Here is a 14,901-nt window from a genome sequence, read left to right as displayed (position 1 = left end):
CAAACTGCACGGGGGGGGTCTACAAACCCCCCAAAAACCAGCAAAAAAAACTTTTTTTTTTTACTTTTTTATTTTTCAAAATTTTTCAGAATTTTTTTTTTTTTTTTCCGAAAAATAAATAAAAAATTTTCGAAATGCGTACGATAATAGCCAAAATGGGGGAAAAAAAATTTCTCACCAAAATAGGTCGACTTTATTGTCGAAATTTATGGAAACAGCCTCCCAGATTCAACGGTGATGTCCAAATCACTGTATGACACCCCCAAAAAATGAAGATCCCCAAATCCGAAAAATGGAAGCCTTCCACAATGTCTCCAAAAACCAATCAATGAAACCCCAATAGCTCTGATACCATGTAGGATTTTGCCAAGATCAAGGGCATAATGTAAAGCATAAAAGAGACAATAGAATGATAAGAACAAACTGTATTCTCATCAATATGCAAATGATCAACTGGATTAACCAATATAATGAATAGAGGCCTGCTTATATAGGCAAGGCCATATGGATGTATGAGCACACAAATGACATGTGGCTCAATGAGAAACAAGGGTAGGTAAGAAATACTAGGGGTAGATAGGAGAAATAATATAATATTCCACAAGAGGTGGATGACCCACCGAATGTGGAGTGTAACAGCAAAATAAGACCACAAAAGGTGGAATTTCTCCTACAAGCTCTATCCCTATGTGCACACTTCCCTAAGTGTCTCAAATCCAAACTACGAAGAGATGCATTATCCTAAGTTAATTTAAGTAAGTGTAATAATATCCAAAATGAATATTTATTTACACCAACAAGATCACGTAACCTAGTGAACTTCCCACATAGACACCATTAGTACAGCCCAGAACTTCATCGAAATAATTTGCAGAAGACATACAAATAATGTCATAGGAACCATTGCGACCACTCTAATCACTTGTGGATATCCCAGAGTAGCATAAGAACCTGATATAAATGAATGAATAACCTACAAATCAATCATGTACTTTGATAGCTTAAACAAAATTTTCTTGTGAAAGAAAATGTCATCTTGTCTTTGTTTTGGTAAGGAAGGATGCATTGGATGGTTGATTGTTGATTTTGATGTGATAAGAGATCATCATTTGAGTGTTTCATAATGTTTGTTTGGTATCTACTCGGATGAGTATGTACAATATGGTGCCATGTTTTTGTTTGATTTTTGATGTTTTCTGATGTTTTCTGATTTTGTAAGTGTTTTTGAATGTTTTTCATATTTTGGTGATTGTTTTGAATGGTTTTGGTATTTTGTGAGATAGATTTCGAATGAAGAACTCAGTGAATCACAAGTAACGCAGAATCCACTTCCATCAAATAGGTTAAGGGAATTGCCCCCAGTTTAGACATGACTATGAAAAAGTAGGATGCAAGACGCATGAAGTACTATCTCTTGATTGTAGATCAATAACAAGCCATGGGTTGGATGAATGGATGTGTGTATGTAATGAATGTGATTGCAACAAACGTGAAAGACAATGGAGCCATAACCATTACGAGTAACACTTGTTTGCCAGGTTTTCACCATCACACTTACCCAAGGTGCCACCGGAGTGGTTGATCACCATTTGGATGCATGATTTGTTTTTACTATTTTGATTTTTTGATTTTTTTTTTTTTTCAGGACATTTTTCTGAATGTTTTTGGTGTTTTTCTGGTATGTATGGGAGCCTGATGCTCTATACAACTTATGTATAAAACTGTTTGAGGTGCATGCTATTGATTGGATCTGCTAGCGGTTCTCCTTCTAAAGTAGCCAACTAATATCCCCCAGACCCAAATACAATAGTGATAACATATGGACCCAGCTAGTTCGATTCAAACTTTCCCTGATGTTCTCTGTTTGGTTGGCTACAAGGATTCTATCAAAGAACAAGATCACCTACCTCAAATGTATGAGGTCTGACTTGGTGATTGTAGCTTCTACTCATGTGCTACTAATAGGCTTTAAGGTGATTATATGCAGCTTGTCATTTCTCATCAAGTAGCTCTAAGTCCCAAAGACGTGATACCCTGTAGGCTTCATCAACTATTAGATTATGAAAGGAAACTTGTAGAGATGGTATCTCAACCTCAATAGGTAAAATAACTTCTGCTCCATAGAACAGAGAGTAAGGAGTTGCACCTATAGGGGTTCGAATGCTAGTTCGATACGCCCATAGTGCTGGATTCAATTGAACATGCTAATCACGACTGGCATCATTGACTATCTTCTTGAGGATTCTCAATATGTTCTTGTTTGATGCTTTGGCCTGACCATTGCCTTGTGGGTAATAGGGAGTGGAAAAGCGGTGTTGGATGTGAAACTTCTCACAAAGTTCACGGACATCCTAATTTTTTAAAGGAAGACCATTATTTGTGATGATGGACATGGGTACACCATACTGATAGATGATGTAATTGAGGATGAATGAGGCAATCTGCTTGCTAGTGACTTGGGTAAGTGGAATAGCTTCAATCCACTTTGTGAAGTATTCGGTGGTAGTAATAATGAATTCGTGGTCATTGGATGAATATGGATGGATTTTACCCACAAGGTCAAGTCCCCATTGACAAAAGGGCCATGGTATTGTGATTGGTTGTAATTCCTATGCGGGTGCATGTATCAGGTCTCCATGAACTTGGCATTTTTTGCACTTTCTGAAAAAGTAGTAGGAGTCTTGTTCCATAGATGGCCAATAGTATCCAGCTCATATGATCTTCTTGGCTAGTGACGGGCCACTTGCATGAGTTCCACAAATTCCTTTATGTACCTCTTCCAAGGCCTTTGTTATCTCATCTTGTTCCAAACATCGAAGGAGAGTACCATCAAGACTGCGTAGGTATAGGGTTTCAACAATAATGGTGTATCGAGTGGTTTGGCAAATGAAGGTTTTACGTTGATTATTTGATTGGTTAGGAGGAAGTGTGTGATCATGGAGGTAGGTGTAAAACTCACCGTACCATGGGGATTCAGAACCAACAAGGTGACATATCATCTCAGATTCAGGGATATCATAAGCGGTAATCCAAAGTTGTTCGACCAAGAACTCATAGCATGTTGAATTTTGTAGAAGATCTAGAAGAGATGCAATAGTAGCCATAGTGTCAGTAGCTCAATTCTGATCTCTTGGTATCTGCTCAAAGGTGATAGTTGTAAATGATACCTTTAGACTATCCACCATTTGTTTGTATGGCATGAGTTTATCATCCTTGGTCTGATATTCATCGGTTGCTTGTTGAATGACCAGTTGGGAGTCTCCATATACTTGTAGTTCTTGTAACTTCCATTGTATGGCTAGCCTGAGTCCTTTGATCAAGGCCTCATACTCTGCTATGTTGTTTGTGCATGGAAATGTGAGCTTGTAAGACTACAGGATGTTGTCACCTTGAGGTGTGATAAACAGAATGCCTGCCCCCAAGCCATGCCTAGTGTATGAACCATCAAAGTATAGTTTCCATGGTTGTGTTGTTGTGATCATGAATATCTCTTCATCTAGAAAATTGGAAATGAGAGGATGATCACCTATGAGTGGTGCATCAGCCAAATGATCTCCAATAACTTGTCCTTTGATAGCCTTATGGTCCACATACTTGATGTCAAATTCACTAAGAATCATCACCCATTTGGCCAAACGACCTATCAATGCTGCTTTGTTGAGTAAGTACTTGAGTGGATCGATATTTGCAATGAGATGTACTTTATGTGCTAATAGATAGTGTCTCAGTTTAGTGGCCACCAAGATTACTACTAGGCAAGCTCACTCAATAGGGGTGTAATTGAGTTTATAGCCAACCAGTGTGCGAGAGATGTAGTAAACAACACACTCTTTCCCTTCTACATTGTGTTGTGCCAATATTACACCCAAGGCTGTATTAGTTTCTGAAATATAGAGCAATAGAGGCCTACTTGGATCCGGTGGGATCAACAATGGCGTATTCATGAGATAATCTTTAAGCATCTGGAATGCTTACTAGAATCTAGCATCCCACTAAAAGTGGATATTTTTGTGTAGCAGATGTGTAAATGGGTGACACTTATCTGCCAGTTGTGCAATGAATCTTTGGATGGATTGAAGCTGCCCTTGTAGTGTCCTTAGCTTGCTGATGTTCTTTGGAGATGGCATGTCCATGATTGCTTTGACCTTTGCTGGATCGACCTCAATTCCTTTGCTTGAGACAATGTATCCTTGAAGCTTCCCTGAGGTTACTCCAAAGACACATTTCTTTGGGTTGAGTCGAACATGATATTGTTCCAATCTATCAGAGATCTTCTCTAATACTTCTAGATGACCTTCTCTTGTGAGTGATTTCGCTAGTAAGTCATCAACATAATCTTCCATTATGGTATGCATCATGTCATGAAAGATAGTGGTCATTGCTCGTTGATAGGTTGCTCTTGCATTCTTTAGACCAAAAGGCATTACATTCCCACAGTATGTTCCCCATGGGCATGTGAAGGCTATCTTATGTTGATCCTTTGGTGCGATCTTTATCTGATTGTACCCTGAAAAACCATCCATGAGTGAAAGCATGGCATGTCCTACTATTAGGTCTATTATGATGTCGATATTTGGTAGGGGGAAGTCATCTTTAGGACATGCCTTGTTCAGATCTCTAAAGTTAGTACAAATATGGATGCCCTCATTTGGTTTGCCAACAGGCATAATATTGGATATCCAGTCTGCATAATCAATTGGTCTAATGAAACCAATTTCTTAAGTTCTGCATTGACTAGTATTGCAATCTGGGGATGCATCTTGCAAAGCTTCTGTTTGATAGGCTTGGCTCCTTCTGCTACTGTGAGGTGATGCATGACTAAATCTGGATCAAGACCATGCATGTCTGCATATGACCATGCAAAGTTAATCTGACGCTTCTGGAAGAATTCGACAAACTTGGGTTGTTCCTCTAAAGTTAAAAGTGATGCCAGATGTATGTGGTGAGGAGTTTCAGGAGTCCCCATGTTGTATTCTTTTGTCTCTTCAATGAGAATTGTTGATTGTTCTTGTTGTGTACTAGAGGGGAGGATGTCAAACCTTTCATCATCAGGCACTTCAAAGAGGGTGCCTTGAGTGCACCTGTTCATCAAAAATAGGGCAAATAAATGAGAAATGAAGAGAAAACAACTCAATGTTAGGGTTTAGATTACCATGCAGAAAGTTTGTCTAGGGTCCTAAGGGGTCATAGGACAACATAAGACACATAATGACACCATATGGTGTCCTAAGGGGTCATAGGACACCATATGAACCTTAGGACACAATATGACCCCTAACGACATCTAAGGGGTCATAGGGTGTCCTAAGGGGTCATAAGACACTATATGATCCCTTAGCACACCATAGGACCCATATGATCACTAGGCATGTGAAGATATTGCTTCAAAACTATGAGTTTCTCAACCTATGTGACCTAAAATAAGGATGAACCTCCATATTATGGAATACTTCCCTTGGAAAACCTCCTAAAATTATTGCACTTGAGAAGAGAAAATGATAGAAAGATTGCTTTTGAATTGAAAACTACTAGCCCTAGGAGGTGATGCACTGAAATTTTGAGATTCTACTTGGTATCCTAAAATCACAATCAACTTCAATGGAGATCAAATTTCATTCGCAACTCAAATTAGAAACATATAGTATATAATTGATTCATAGGAAAGTTTTAAATTCAATAATTGCTTGAAGAAAAATGATTGTATTCACAACTTCAACTTGTCAAAACACTCAACAAAACTTACAACATCTACTATCATGACACTTCTTGCCTTGAAAATGCATAAATGAGAAAAAATTGAAGGATCTTTAAACAAACCATAGGAACATTATCATATCATCCATTTAGGAGTCAAATAACAAGTTTAGATTCTATTTATTGGTTACATGTTATCTCTATTAGCTATGCCTATGGAAAACTATAAAATTTTGTAGGCTAGAGCAAGTGTAGATTATATCATTGAAAGCCTTATTCAAAATAAATAATACTAAAGCTTTAAATAAAAACACCATGTAACAAAAGAAATCAAGCTCATGATTATAGTTTTTACATTCATGATGAGCGTAAATCAAACAATGAATTCACTTATCAACAACATGTGATGTTAACTAGAGGGGATATTTTTCACCAAGATATTGAATATTGGGGCACATGTTAGTGTGTCCAATTGTGATCAAATATAAGAAATGATTTTGTGTGTGTGTGTGTGATAGATTCTATTAGTTTTGATGTTAAACCATTTGTGCATATTTAGGATTAAGATTATATATGCTATATACACAAAAATGTGACTATACATAGACAATTAAAGCATGAAGTTAACCAATATAGCTCACATAGACACATAATTTAGTCAAAACAAAAGAAAATTAATATAATGAAAGCATACAAATATTTTTGTCCACCGTGCCTTATCAATGCACCAAGCTACTTCCAAAAGTTGGGGCTTTTTTGTGGATTTCTCTTCATAGAAGAATCCTAATGGGTGATAGACTCAAAACTATTGGCATCTCAAGCCCCAATCATTGTGTTATGTGTTGTGCAGATGAAGAATTGGCAAATCATCTTCTATTCAATTGTCCGGTGGCAGAATATTGTTGGAACTAGTTCATTGAAAGAATAAATTGGGCTACGGTAAAAAATGAAAGACTTTTTGACTTCATTCTCTCTTGGCCAACTAGACAAAAGTCAAAGTGGAGTGATCTATGGACGATTGGACCATCCATAATAGTATGGCACATCTGGAAGGAAAGGAACAAAAGAATTTTCAAAGCATCACTGTCAAATCTCATGCTGGTCAACAAAATAAAAATGGCAATAGAGGAAGTATTAAATGGAAAGAAACTAAAAGGTAGTCCTAAAATATCCAATTTCAATCTAAGCCTAAACAAAATCTTACTATAATTTCAATCTAAGCCTAAAATTAACTCTAATCCTAGAATTAAACCCTACCTATAATTTGAACTATAATCTAACCATAATTGAACCCTAACCATAAACTAAGCCCTAACCCTAATTGAACCATAATTCTAATCATATTCTAGCCCAAACCCTAACCCTCAATTACCTAAAATCCTAATTTAACCTTAACTCTAATGTAATTGAATCATAACCCTAATTCTAATGTTGATTGAACTCTAATACTAACCTCGACTATAGTTAAACACTTACCATAATCAAATGCTAGCCTTGATAGTATCCCTAATCTAAATTAAATTGAATCCTAACCCTAATTGAACCTTTGGGTTAACATAACCATAACCCTAATTAAACCTTAACTCTAACCTTAAAATCAACCTTTAATATTTAAGGAGCCTAATCCAAACATCATGCTTCATACTTAAACTCTAACTACTTTGAATCCTAACACTTACTTGAAGGGTAATAAAACCCTAATTAATTGAACCCTAACCATGAATGAAAAATTATGTGTATAACCTTATTGAATAATAATCCTAATCTTAACATTGATTCTAACTGATCACCCATCCTAACCCCACACATTAACCTATAATAGTAACCTTAATCATAACCTAACCTTAACACTAACCTCAATATAGCCTTATCTCTGGCCTTAATATAACCCTAATTGAACCCTAACCATAACTCAACCCTAAACTTATCCCTAATCTTAACCCTAACACTAATCATGATGTAAACCTAACCCTAAACACAATCATAACAATAACAATATCCCTAATCCCAATCCTAACCCTAACCTAATAGTAACCTTGAACCCTAGCCATAGAAACAATCCTTTGTCCTAACCCTAAAGATTAACCCTAACCCTAGCAATAATCCTTTGTCCAAAACAAAAAGCCTAACCCTAACCATAACCCAAAACCTATCCCTATCCCTAACCCTAAACCTATATCTCAACTCTAAACTAATATCTTAGCCCTAAACCCTAACCCTAACCCTAACAATAAAGTAAACCTAAGCCAACCATATACCTAAGCATAATCCTTAGCCTCAACCCTAGATGTTAACCCTAACCCTAACTACTATATTAAATCCTACCCTTAACCATAACCAAAATGCTAAATGTAACCCTAACCCCAACCATGATGTAATTGGTAACCGTAACCCTAACTACTATGTAAACTATAAGCCTAAAATTAACTCTAACCCATACCCTAAACCATAATTCTAACCCTAAATGTGAGTATAACCCAAACACTAAACATAACCCTAATCCTAACCATGATGTAAACCCTAACCATAATCCTAATCCTCGACCCTAAACAAAATCCATAAACCATAACCATAACCATCACCCTAAACCCTAACCCTCATCATAATCCTAACAATAACCCAAACCAACCAAAACCTAACTTTAACTCTCAAATTATTGCTAAATATGACATAAACCCTAACCCTAATCAAAACCATATTTCTAACTATGATCCTACCATGATCCTAACCTTGACCCCAACCCTAACCATGATGTAAATCCTGACCCTACCCATTATTTAAATCTTAACCATAACTTATCCCTAACCCTAACCTTAATCCTAACCATAATCATAACCCTAACCCTAAACCCTATCCCTATCCCTAACCCTTATTATAATCCTAACCCTAAACTTCATCTTACTAAAATTGAAACCTAACTATAACCTAACCTTAAATTCCACTCTAATCCTAGAATTAAACCCTATTAAACTATATTCCTAAACTTAACCCTAACCCTAATTGAAATGTAATTTTAATTAAACTCTAATCCTTGACTAATATTAACCCTAATCTAGCCAAAACCCTAACTATAAACTTAACCCCAACCATAACCCTAACCATAATCCTAAACCTAAAGCAAAAGCGAACCTTGATGCTAACCCTACCCATTATCTTAACCCTAACTCTAGCCCTAATAATGATGTAAACCTTAACCCTAGCCATAATACTAACCTTAACCCTAACTCTACATTAAATAATCATAAATCAAGTCAAAATCCTAACCCAACCCCAGTTATAATCATAACCCTAACCCTAACTATAATTATGGTTACCCTAACCCTAAATTTGATATAAACTCTAAACATAATTGAAACACTAACAATAAACCCTAACCCTAACCATAAACTTAACCCTAACATGGAAACCTAACCATAACCCTGATTGGAATCCTTAACTCTAACTCTAACCATAATCTGAAAGCTAAACAAAACCTTAACCTTCATCCCAACCCTAACCATAATATAAACCCTAACCATTATCATCACCTTGACCCTGAAACCTAACCTTCATCACAACCCTAACCCTAACCCTAACCCTAACAATGATGTAAACCATATCCTTAACCATAATAGTAACTTTAACCCTAACCCTCACCATAAAATTAACCCTAACACTAAGCCTAACCCTAATCCAAACAGTAATCCTAAATCCTAACCCTAAACATAATTCTAAACCTACACCGAACCCTAGCCTCGATGTGAACCCTAATCACAACCCTAACAATTATGTAATCCTTAACTCTAACCACAATACTAACCTTAACCCTAACCCTATTTGTAACCATAATAGTGAGCATTAAATAATGTTTTAAACTATCATTAAATAAAAGTCTAATAAATATCTTATAATTTTGTATATCAGAGATATCAATTTTCAATATGCTTTAATCTTGTAACACATAATATTTATTAAAAATAGTCTAAATGGATATATACAATTTCATATATCTCCACATAATAATATAATAATATTATAATATTATAATACTATAATATAATCCAATTCAAGAAAAAGATACTATATAATTATATATATTGCATTTATTTTATGTTTTTCATGTCGCGTCGCCCAACTGCTACTAGCTTATATACCTTAAATTTTAATTTAATCTATATAAAGTACACCGAGAGATATTCTTCTCGAGGCGCCTATTTTTTTAAAACAATTTTACACCCTAAAGTCAATTAGGTGCCTCAAGAAGGATATCTCTCGGCATACTTTATATAGATTAAATTAAAATTTAAGGTATATAAGCTAGTTAATTATTAGGTATGCACAAATGATACTCTTTTAGGCAATCTATCAAACATTTCAGATGCACTGTCTATGCTTCTAGATTTTGCATATTCTGCATCAGGGCACTCTGTCGAACAGTTTTACTCATTTTGCATACATGTTCCCCTGGGCAATCACAACTACAACATCTAATAAATTCTTTTGATGGATGTTGAGACCCTGTTCTAAAGCTTTGATTTAGGCACAAGCTGGGAGGATGCTAGAAAAGGTTGCGGATTCTCTTTGGCTAAACGTTACTAAATTCTTTTCAACAAATGTATTTTGTGTATATCCTGCGACGATAGCATTCCATGCGATCACATTTCTTTGATTCATCGAGTAAAACAGTTCAGATGCCTTGTCTATGCTATGCTTCCCCTTCTAGTATGCTTCGATGGATGTCCATATCTACCATTCTGGGACAAGGTGAAAGTGCACTGGCAGATGGGAAGTGATCGGTGCGAGCGGGAATTTGTTTGAATTGCAACGTTAATGGCACAACTATTTGGACGAGAACGACGATATCCGCGAATGGGAGCAGTGAGCCAAAAGGTTGACGGATTTTAGTGGGACCCACACCAGCCATCAGTATTGTCCTTTCCTCCCTTTCGAGTCCTAACCAAGCCCCTAACTGGTGCGGTCTGTGGTCTGCGATCAACACTTTCCGACGTCCATCACCTCCATGCTATCCTAGCAAATGGGCATGGGAGGGATGTATGCACATAGGGCTCCAAATGCATGTCGTTCGTACGACAGTGTCGTAGCTGCGTCCAAACCTTACACTCTCCTACGTTGGACACCCCCCTTGATTTAATAAATGCAATAAATGCATGACATAATGGCAATAAATTTGAGTAAATGCTTTGGGCACCCTCGTTGATTTAAACGGCTTTGGTTTTTCATCATGCCCTCGAGGCCTGTCGTTTAGCTATTGAGAAAAAGGTCTGTGAATGAACATCTTCTCTTTCCGACGAGTGCGAAGATGATCGATGAGCATCCTGCGCTCGAGGCCCGTTGTTTAGCTATTGGTACACTATTCGATCCGCCTCTTTTGTTTAGTTCTTGAAACGTTCTTGACCCTGAGTTGATTTTTCTGAATTCTCCCTCACAACCAGGTCTGGAATTTGATAGGCAAAATGACCATTTTCTCACTTTTAGATCGTATATGATAGATGAAAAAATTATTGGCCTGTATGTATTGACATGTTATCTTTTGATAAAACCGTATACATGATGAAAATACTATTGTAGGTAACATATATTATATAGTATTATAATAGATACTATTGATATATATTATTTTAGTATGTATATTATAAAAAATTCAATTTATTTAGAATATTATGAAATGGTTGGATATAATTATTTCTATTTTTTATAATATTTTAATATAAATTCTTCAATACCGGAAATAATAGGATATAATTATTTAAGTTTCAAACTTTTAAAATATTTTTATATGAAATTTTAGAATAGTTTCTATTTTAATTATAAATAAGATTTTTGGTTATGAATTAGAAACTTAGTAAATTTGAGATTTTTGTATATATTACTAAATTACTAATTTATTATTGTTTTCTAAATTTTTATATTCTTTTCATCTATATAAGATTCACATATCTGAATATGAATAATGAAATATTTTCATTTATATTGAATGAACATCTATATTTTAGTGTAGTTTCAATCTTCTTTTGTTAATAGGTGAAGCTTAAGGTATATAATTTTACATATTCTTTCTTTTGATTTTTTTGTCTCATTTTAAAATTTTATATTATCTTAATATTATATTTAAAATAATAACTAGATTACTTGCACATTACATTATTAAATTTTTTTTAAAAAATTAATATTTAATATGCATTATTGGTTAAATTGATATAAATGTTTAAATGTAAAAGAAATTATTCATAAATTAGATATTTTTTGACAATTAATATTTTTCTTAAAACGTCAGATGAAATGCATTGCAATGACTAAACCGTCATAAAAAACTCATGTGATAGGCAGGGGTGACCGTCAAATTCTAGGCTTCCCCACAACCTCATATCTTCTACTCCTTTCTTTGAAGTTCATTCAGTTTTAGTTTCTTCAGGTGCTTTAGTGGCTTCTACAGTTTAAGGCTAGGGTCCCATGGGAGGGGCTTGGGCTCTATTTTTAAGGAAGAAATGGTCCCATGAGCAAAAACAATTCCTCTACAGGATTAATTGGAATCTTTCCCCCAAAAAAGGAAGCCCCTAGTTTTTACGAAGCAGGCAAAAAAAGGGTGGGGCTAGAAATTGCCCCACCAAATTAGGAACTTTGTTTGCCACTTGTCAATAATCTGCACTTTCCATTTCCCACCAAAATCAAATGAAGAGGGAAAATGATATTTATTTAATTAATTTTACCTTTTTTGGTGCTCAAACTTCCTTAAATTTAGTATTTCAAATTTTTAAGCTGGTTGCATAACAAAACTCATGAGACTGCCATGTTTAATTTTTTCCTAAAAATTCTTAGCTACCCCAGCTCTATTTTTAAGGAAGACCCCCTCCATGGGACCACAACCTAAGGAAATATTGCATTGAAGTACACTTTTATGCTATTTTTTGTATGCACAAAGTATGGCAACAAAGTGCAACATAATAAAAGGAATATAAACTAAAATTTACGGTTTCATAAAGCAAATATTTCAGGGAAGTGTACTTAAAGGTTTTATTAACAAAGTGTTTGTTTGTGAAGTAATATTTATAAAGTGCAGTATTTAATTTTCAAAAATATTTATAAAGTACAATTTACAGTTTCATAAAGCAAATTTTCTAGGAAAGTATACTTTACGATTTCTTTAACAAAAGGGATTGTGTATGAAAAAATATTTATGAAGTGCAATATTAATAAAAGGAAAGTACAATTTACAGTTTTATTTTTTAAAATTATTAACAAATGAAAAAGATATGTGCTTAGGTGGCCATTAGATATGCTGGTAACTATCTTTATTTTAAGAGTTAATAGTATTTGGTTATGTACTTCATTCAATTTTGCTAATGTATATTTTGAAAAAGCAGAAGACAGAAGAGGAATGCAATGCAGTGGATTATTATTAGCTATAGGCAATAATATATACAGTGAACAAAGTAGTTACTCATCGTTATAGGAACAATAAATAGAGAATCATTATGGAATGACATGACATGAATAGAAACAAAGAAACAATTATTATAATTATGCTAACATCCCTCCCCCCCCCCTTAATACATTATTTCTACAAATGTATCCCCAAAACAACTCAAATTTGACCTTACCAAGAGACATGGTGAGAACATCAGCAACCTAAGAATCAAAGGGACAATACTAGAGCAGAATGTGGTGTTGTAGTACCTCCTCTCGAACGTAGTGACATTCAACCTCTATGTGTTTGGTGCACTCATAGAAAATTGGGCTCTTGACAAGTTTCAACACTCCTTGTTTGTTGCAAAAAAGAATTGGCAATTGATCGTCAGTAATACCCATATCAGCTAGAATGCAACATAAACAAATCATCTCGCACACTGCTCCTCATGTGACACAATATTTAGCCATGGTGGATGAGAGAGAAACAACAATATGCTTCTTACTAATCCACAAAATAGGACTAGATCCAAGATGAAAAAAATAGCCTGATGTTGATTTTCGATCATCTAGGGACCCAACACAGTCTAAGTCAACATATCCCTATAAGAATAATTATTCCATTTGACCATACTCAAGAGTACCTTGGACATATCATAAAACATGCTTGGTTGTAATCCGGTGACATTTCTTCGACTCCTACATGAACCTAGATAGATAACTGATAGCAAAGCATAAATTTGGTCCAATATATGTCAAGTAGATGAAACTCCCAATAAGATGGCTATAAAGAGTTGTGCCAACTTGAGGAGAATCTTGGAAATGAGATAGGTGCAAACCTTTCTCCATGGGTGTGGGAAGAGGTTTACAATTAGACATTACCAAAAATGGTCCAGGAGTGTCTTGGCATATTTTAATTGGGAGATAATGATATGATGCCCCCTTTTCCATACCTCCAAGCCAAGACAATAATGAAATAGCCCTAAATATGTCATGTCGAAGATTGCTTGAGATCATACTTGACAGTATCAATGAGATTGTCAGAGGTTCCTATGATCAAAAGATCATCTACATATAGTACAGGTATGACAATCTATGTTCTAACCTTTTTAATATACCAATTAGAACTGGAGGGGATAGGAATAAAACCATGCTACAAAAGGTGACCATCTATTTTAGTGTACCAATCTCGAGGGGCTTGTTTAAGCCCATAGAGTGACTTGATCAAATTGTACACACCATGTGAGGATGGTGTTCACTGATGAAGCCTTAAGGATGGACCATGTAAACTTCCTCTTCAAGATCACCATTCAAGAAAAAACTCTTGGCATCCATCTAATAAAGCCTACACATGTTCTGTGTAGCTAGGGCACACACAACTTAGATGGTTTTGAGCTTTGCAATGGGGGAAAAAGTCTCTTCATAATCAATGCCTTCCTGTTGAGCATATCCCTTTGCAACAAGTCATGCTTTGTATTTGATGACAGACCCATATTCTTTGTATTTGATTTCGAAAACCCATTTTTAGCATATGGGATTCTTTCCTAGAGGTATATTGAAAAACTTTCATGTGTGATTTTTCATCAAAGATTCATATTCAACATCCATAGCATTCTTTAAATGGGGATAACTGAGAACCTCACAATCTATTATAGTTTCAATATTACTCACAATTTAACTCATCAATGCCATATTCACCTCATTTCTTACCTAACTACATGTCCTTACTCTTGTGGAGAGGTTTGGAAGTGAGTTTAGCTGGGATTCCTTGATGGTAGTTTGGGCCCAATTTGGAAATGGATG

The sequence above is a fragment of the Cryptomeria japonica genome, chromosome 11, assembly GCF_030272615.1.
Source record: "Cryptomeria japonica chromosome 11, Sugi_1.0, whole genome shotgun sequence".
Classification (NCBI taxonomy): Eukaryota; Viridiplantae; Streptophyta; class Pinopsida; order Cupressales; family Cupressaceae; genus Cryptomeria; species Cryptomeria japonica.
This window is presented reverse-complemented; position numbering follows the sequence as displayed.